The 7,500-nt window shown below is 38.6% G+C and overlaps 1 long non-coding RNA gene across 4 annotated transcripts in view; it reads right to left on the reverse strand.

Moving 5' to 3' along the window:
* The window catches only part of LOC137982580 (uncharacterized), a 9,502-nt gene extending 7,581 nt beyond the window's left edge, over positions 1-1,921 (reverse strand). For 3 of the 4 annotated variants that reach the window (XR_011118754.1, XR_011118757.1, XR_011118756.1), the window contains exons 1-2: positions 1,090-1,437; positions 438-597 (exon numbers count right to left, since the gene is read on the reverse strand). This is a non-coding gene — a long non-coding RNA (uncharacterized lncRNA). Of the gene's footprint in view, positions 1-437; positions 598-1,089; positions 1,438-1,788 lie in introns of those variants that run through there. The other variant, XR_011118755.1, reaches the window with a different exon arrangement.
* Positions 1,922-7,500: the final 5,579 nt, after the last annotated feature.

Consider the following 7,500-nt stretch of genomic DNA (forward strand, 5'->3'; position numbering starts at 1 on the left):
GTTTAGGATAGTTTTTACTCTCTGTATTGTACTGTGATTCCGGATTTCGGATTCCAGGTTTTAGGGTTGCCCTCTTGCGTCACTGGTTAAGCAATGACAATAGGTGATGTTAACCATATCTCCTCTACACTGAGTCGAAAATACCATATCCAGATGGGGAAAAAAGGCTTTTCCCTCTTCCTTATGATTTTTCTACATGTTCTTATTTCAGAGTGGGAAGAGACAAGGCGGCATCAAAATTCCAATAATAAGGTTAAGTTAAACTTAACGTACCCAGGAAGTGTTCTCTAAAACTTCCAAACATTGGTCAGCTCTAAACAATAAGGACATGAATTCATCAGAAGTTTCAACTTGTTCTTTTTTTAAGGCAAATACGTGAGTTACCTTCTTGAGGTCAAAACCGAAACTCAACGTGTAAACCATTTGAAAATTCTTACCGTCGAGTCAATCCTGCCATGAACGCGTTTACTGCAACAAGAGACGAACCAAGTACTAACACTTCTGCCAGTTCTATTGTCAGCACACGTTTAAAAGCTTGCAAAGAGTTGTTCACATTAACTGTGAGTTCCCACGATGTAGCTTCACTGGTTTAGCAGGCTTTAAAAAGGAACAGGAGACAAGAAGTTTGGAACAAGACACCAGTGAAAGTAATCATGTGGAAAGAGAGAGAGAGACCCAACGGAACACAACTTTAGGGATGTCACTTCCTTAACATGGCGGAAAAATGGATTATTACTGACAGGGATGACAAAGCACTACAACAAGCAGTGAAAAATGAATTATACTACGCAACGGACGATATTTTCCTTGCACTCTCAGTAATTAGAAGTTACTAAGTAGTTACTAACATATGCTTTTCCTTAATAATTTTTCTACATGTATACATGTACTAAGTATACTTAGTTTAGGGTTGGAAGAGACAGGGGCAACGTCAAAATCCCAATAACAAGGTTAAGTTAACCTTGAGGTTTTTAAAAAGCATGAAAAGTGAAAAGTGAATTCTTCTAAAGTTTAAACTTTCTTTTAATTAACAGAACAATAGTAAGTTAAAAGCTAAACTTGACGTATAACCCATTTGAAAATTCTTACCGTTGAGTCAATGATCCTGCCATGAACATGTTGACAGCAAAAAGAGATGAACCAAGTAATTCACTTCTGCTTGTCTGCACAAGTTAAAAAGCTGACAAAGAGTTGCTCATATTAACTGTGAGTTCCCATGATGTAGCTTCACTGGCTTAGCAGGCTTCAGCAGCACTTCCTCCAACCACAGTCAACTCGTCCCTGCACTGTACACGCACAACGGAACACCTGATACTGTTTCTAATAAAAATAATTGATATAATAATTATTAAAATAAGTATAATATTTATGCTAATTAATGCACTTGTTTGTTTGTCACGCCGTTTGCGTCTTAAAGACGACAATCATGTAGCCTGCGAGCAGGCCCTCCGAGGGACTGGGGTTGGGGAGACTGATCATTCAATCTCCCACACAGCCCCAGTCCCTCGGAGAGGCGTGCAAACATAGTCACGCCTCCCCTCCCCCTCTATCTGCAACCTTGTTCCCAGGGCTTCTCCCTCATGTGGGGGCGGGGCAATAAAAAAACGCCCCTCCCCCAAATGAGGGAGAAGCCCTGGGAACGAGGTTGCAGATAGAGGGGGAGGGGAATCGTGACTATGCTTGCACGGCATTATTGATTGCCGTTTTTATCGAAACCAGAACTATGCATCCAAATTAAGATGCAAACAGAGTGACAAACAAACAAGCGCATTGTTTGAAATTACTTACTTGGCGTTTGTACGCTTCGACACACATCCTCAGAAGTGACTGTTAACTAATTGTTGCTAAATTCTCTCTCCTACAGCACTTCCTCCAACCACAGTCAACTCGTCCCTGCACTGTACACACATCGATATCGGAACGCCTTTTAACTGCAATAAATGATATATTTCATATTTAAGTTTTTATTTTAATTATTTATGTACATTTTGTATTTTTACTGGGTTGCCGTAGGGCAACCCCATTCGGAGAGTGGGTGGCATTTGTTCGGTATTCTTTTTTTTCCGTGTCGGTAAAAGTCTTGCCTGTCACTCCCCCGCTAAGTGGTACCTTTGTGCATAGAGCCTTCTGCTCGTATTTTCTTAGGATGCGTAGAATTCTCTGGTGGACACAGTAGAATGATAAATTTAACCGGCAATGGCGTCGAAAGTCATGTAACACGAATGGCGTTTTATTGGATCTTTGAACAAAATATACTGTTATGAAGCTCAATAATGGCAAGTCAATTGGATACTGAACAAGACAGGCGGTGGAATCTTGAAAGCGACGAGTAATGGACTTCGACAACAATCTGTCGCCCGTCGAGCCGAAATCAAAGTGAGCTGCATTTCTAATTTTACCAAGTGTGCTGTTATGTAGAACACTGAAACCAAATGGAAAATTCTCTGGTAACTTATGGGTTCAACAAAGACAGAACGCATCGAACACCTTAAGTGGATCTGTGATCAACTCTGCACAGTCTTCAGTTAAAAAAATAATAATTGGAAATGTGACAGCCAAAAACTATTTGAAAGAAAGCTTGTCGTATATTTTGTGCTTCATTATTCAAGGAAAAGGTTCTTCATGGAAACGGTTTGATCCTGAAATTTTATTTTGTTGTAATATTGCGCATATTTGACACGACTGAGTTTTTTCTCTTCATGCACGTAATGAAATAGGAAGGGGTTTTTGCCTCTAATAGCAAATATGTTGTTTGTTTCAAAAAATTGTTCGCTGGAAAAGGTGGCCTTTATGAATTCATCATGTTTTATTACATGCGAGCTTAACTGGATAGTTTTTATGGCAATAGTAAATCAGTTTCATGTCAAAATGAGGTTAGCGTCTTTCTGTTGTGCTAACTAATTAAATATAAATATACATTCTGCCTCGTGAGTTTGTTATTCTCATTAACCAGCAATGGCCTCGAAAGTCATTGCAACGCGAATGGCGTTTTAGTGCATCTTTTATGTTACTTGTTTCAATAAAATGTTTCGCTGGAAAAGGATTTGAGCTTAAGGTTGAAATGTGATACGGGAAGATATTTTTAGTATTGCTCTATCAGCAGGAAAGGTTCATGAAAATAAGCAGGTCTGTTGGAAGCGTGCTTGAGTTTCCACAAAATGAGCCCCAAAATCAGCACAAAATTGTGACGCCGATGAATGATAAAGTAGCTGCTATTTCCAAAATGATGGAATTACCTGGTGATAAATAACCTCGTCTTGGAGTAAATTTTTGACTTAGCAGAAACAATGGTCAACCTCAAGGGTTTGGGCGATTGTGATATTTGTTTTGACTTCGCTCATTTATTGTCAAACTTTATAACACTTGACAGAAAAAGGAACTTACGAAAACCCGGTATCTCGCCATCATTTGACACAGATGCTTCACTGTTTGGGCGAGTAAACATACTGCAGTAACTTAATCATGGCACCCGCTGAATTCCAGACATGTCACTTTCGATTTTGCGATTTATTTCTGCAGCCAAAATTGAACGTAGCAAAAATCAATTATCAACATGTCAGCCCAGAAGCCAATGTTTCTCACTTCCCATTTATTTTCTTCAATCTTTCTGGGTTCAGTACTTTGCTAGTAACCACATATCTTCTCAGGCTATTTACCCAAGACTTCTACCATGGCACTACAATGATAGACAATACCAAAACAATCTGGTGCACTGTTAGAGCTACATATTACGCAAGGACAACTTGAATCTCCTGCAAGACAACACACAGCTCAGTTGACATTTTATATGGAATAAGTCGCTGTGTTACTTCACTACCACACGTAAGCAATGCGTGTATTTTTTCCAAAGAGGACAGGAATTTCTTCTTTCTGACAAATAATTAATTAATAGGCCGGTAGCCAGCTTTTTAACCTAAGAAAAGGATCTTTTTCGTCGTACGAACATGTGAGCCAAAGGGCCTCTGCTGGTATGACTTCTGGGTGACAACTTAAATGGTCTTAATGACCCCCCAAGTTGAAAACAAAATTGCCTGGAACGGTGCACGTACCACAGGCAACCCAGTGTAATCTCACGGAGGGTCTAGTTTAATCTAAAAAAAAATTGTCTGCGGCCGAAACTAACCTCACACTATGTTTCTTATAATAATATTAATTAAAATAATTATACTAATTATAATAATTAGAATTATAATTATACGTATTATGTTAATTATAATAATTATAATTAATTTTTTGAAGAAGAGAAGGGTGCGTGGCGGTAAAAAACGCCCCGCCCCCAAACGAGGGAGAAGCCCTGGGAACGAGGTTGCAGATCGAGGGGGAGGGGACTGTGCTTGCACGGCATTATTGATTGCCGTTTTTATCTAAACTAGAACTATGCATCCAAATTAAGACGCTAGCGGCGTGACAAAGAAACATGGAAGCGCATTGTTTGAAATTACTGACATGGCGTTCGTATGCTTTGACATACATACTTAGAAGTGACTGTTAACTAATTGTTAATTTATTAATCAATTATTGTTAATAATTAGTTACTTAATAGGTTACATGTTAAAAGTTTAAATTTGTAGTAAACGGTCACTTCTGAGGATGTATGTCGAAGCATGGGAAACGTCAGGTAAATAATTTCAAACAATGCGCTTGTTTATACTTTAATGTTTGTCACCGCTGCTTTTTTCTTATTATTCTTTGTCTTGCGCGACATTAATAGAACTACTCCTCTCAAAATGCTCAAAATGGATAGGTTACCTTAGTTGTTTTCACTCCGAGGGGTGTTTCGCCTTTAACTACTCGGCTTAGTTTGCGGCAAAGAAAGCTTTCATATCTTGGGAGATCTTCGACAAGGAAATAGTCTCCTTTTCTACGATTAACGCGTGGATTTTACGCACTTCTCTTATATCTCCTCAACAGTATTTACGTCCTGTAGGAAATGTCCTCGGCAGTTGGTTCCCCTTCCCTATCTGCGTCCACGACCTCTTGTACTTGTTGTTTGCTTCTTTGGCCGCTATGCGCCTTTTACTCGATGTTGCTTTGAGACTAACTTCTCTGACAGCTACGAGCTGGGGTATCGTTATTTCGCTATTCGTGTTTTCCTCGTACTTCATCTTCTTTTTGTCTTGTTGGTCTTAATTCGTCCTCATTGTCGTCTTGTGATGTTTCCTTTCTTCGTAATCGTGATCCCATGACCAGCTGTTTGTCCAAATGCGCTTGCAGAGATCGTCTCTTTTTAGTGGGTTCACTTGCAGGAGTTTTGCCCCAACACGAACCGTGCACGTTGTTAAGGACGGTTTCGTGAGAGCTAATTCGTATAAGCAGTGTTCAATTTCTTGTTTTTCTTTCTTTTTTTTTTTTATCGTAGTCTTCAATATAAGAACGTATACAGAGGAGGGCCTCAAGAATGATCCTGAAATCTGACAGTGACTATAAAACTCGCTTAAAGAATCCGAATTTGAGATCTCTTCAACAACGACGATTTATGGCTGATGTCAAGTTTCATTAGTAGATTTGTAGCATTTTGTTTGTGGTGGTTCGCCCAGTATGGACTATCGCTCTTTTATGTTTCCTCCAATGGCTCTTCTACATTTGTTTACCTTGTTCTAGTTTTTCGTGTCAATACTTTTTACAATATTTATTTATTTATTTCAATATTTATTTTAAAATATTATATTTGTTTTAGTCTCTTTTTTGTAAAATAATAAAAAATAAAGAGTCTACAACGCACAATACTGAATGATTTTGGCTTTAAAACGTTCAAGACTTTTGAGCGAAAGCCTCAACATCGGGAAGGAGAAGTGACTTGGACAGTGTGTCTTATGGGTGAGCCAAGTTGGCTTTCATGCTTTCGCCCAGTTGAGCGACTGTAGTCGAATCATCGATGCACTTCGTTTAACTTGAGGGTTTTTACAAGTGAATTTGACTTTAAATCCTTCCTCCTTTGATAGTAAGTGTCCCTTGGAACTACACCCTTATGAAACTGTATTATCGTTTAGGCGTTTATCTTTTCCCGGCGAGGTACCCTTTTCAATTAGCACCCGCACAATGATCACATCGCCCAGTGTTGAAAAGTTAGAATGCGAGAATATAATCACCTGAACAATAGGCCATTTTACAGTTGTTTGCTCTGCGACCTAGCCTATGAATGGCTGCGAGGCTGCCGGTGACCTTGCATTGATACAGCCCCGAGTGATTTTATTATGCAAATTGTGTTGTTGTAATTCTAATTAGTCCGTATTAACATTACAAAAGCACGGAGGTTTGTATCAAAACAGGGTCACCGGCAGCCTCGCTTCCATTCGTAGGCCAGGTAACTTAGCTATAACTGTAAAATGGTCTATTGTACCAAAAGAAGTTTTCCTCTAAACAAATTTCCTGTAATATTACCAAGTTATCAAACGTTACTTGGAAGCGTCTTGTTCTATAAAGGTCCTCCACTCTTACCAAGAAATTACTTTAAATCACAGGTACTTTTGTTTACCATCAAATTTTATATATTTTTTCCGTAAAAAAGCGTTTGCATTGAAAATAAATTAATTTCATAATCGCTATTTTTTGCTTCAAATTACCCGAGCGCCACCATCTTGAATAATTGTGACAATTAATGTTACTAAATGTTAATATTAATTCCTTTAGGCTAATGTTATTTAGCTCTTATTAACCAAGCAGGAAGTCTGTACATAGGCAGCCCAAGTTAGCGTCATTAGAGTACGAGTGCAAAGCTGTGTTGCGTTACAGGCAGCCGTTGAGAATTTAAACGCGTTCTAAGACTTTGTATGGGAAATAAAATACAGTCGATTATGAAGCCTAAAAACGCTCAATTTAACGTTCATTCAATAAAAGGAATGAAAATGACTCACCTCTGGTGTATTCTTGTGCTTTTTGGAGCTTTTTTTACCGTTTCGGGAATTTCGGGAATTCCGTGTTTCCAATGTTCCAAGACGAAGTAGAACATTGGAAACACGGAATTCATGGCTTGAATTTTAACGATGCTTTCAAAAATTGTAAAAGTAAAATTTCGCGAGCAAATCATCTATATACAAAGGAAACCACAAAGATAACAATGGAATGACTTACCAATTCATCTTTTAATAAAGGACATAACATAAATAATTTCAAAAAGAATGTAAAGAAGCATGTGACATGTGAACATTTATCAGCGTACATTTAATTAAGTTTACTATATTTAATTTAGTTGACCCGGCGAATTTTGAACACCAACTCGAACAACAGAGGTTTTGCACGGCAGCCATGTTGCATGGCAGGAACAATGAAAATGTTTTGCATTACAAAGAAAATTTGTTCCCATAGGAAAAAGAATCTATTGTTCCTGCCATGTAAGACCTCTATTGAAGGCCTTTGCAAAACTTAGGGAAGGTACGTTTTTTATTGGGGGAGGGGGTGGGCCAGGGCTTCGGAGGGGAGGGTTCTTAGTTTTTTTTTTCACAAATTGGGGAGGGTCAAACCTGTTTTATTCTCAACCGTTGGAGGGTCGCAGTTTTTTTT

Source organism: Montipora foliosa, chromosome 13 (genome assembly GCF_036669935.1).
Source record: "Montipora foliosa isolate CH-2021 chromosome 13, ASM3666993v2, whole genome shotgun sequence".
Taxonomy (NCBI): Eukaryota; Metazoa; Cnidaria; class Anthozoa; order Scleractinia; family Acroporidae; genus Montipora; species Montipora foliosa.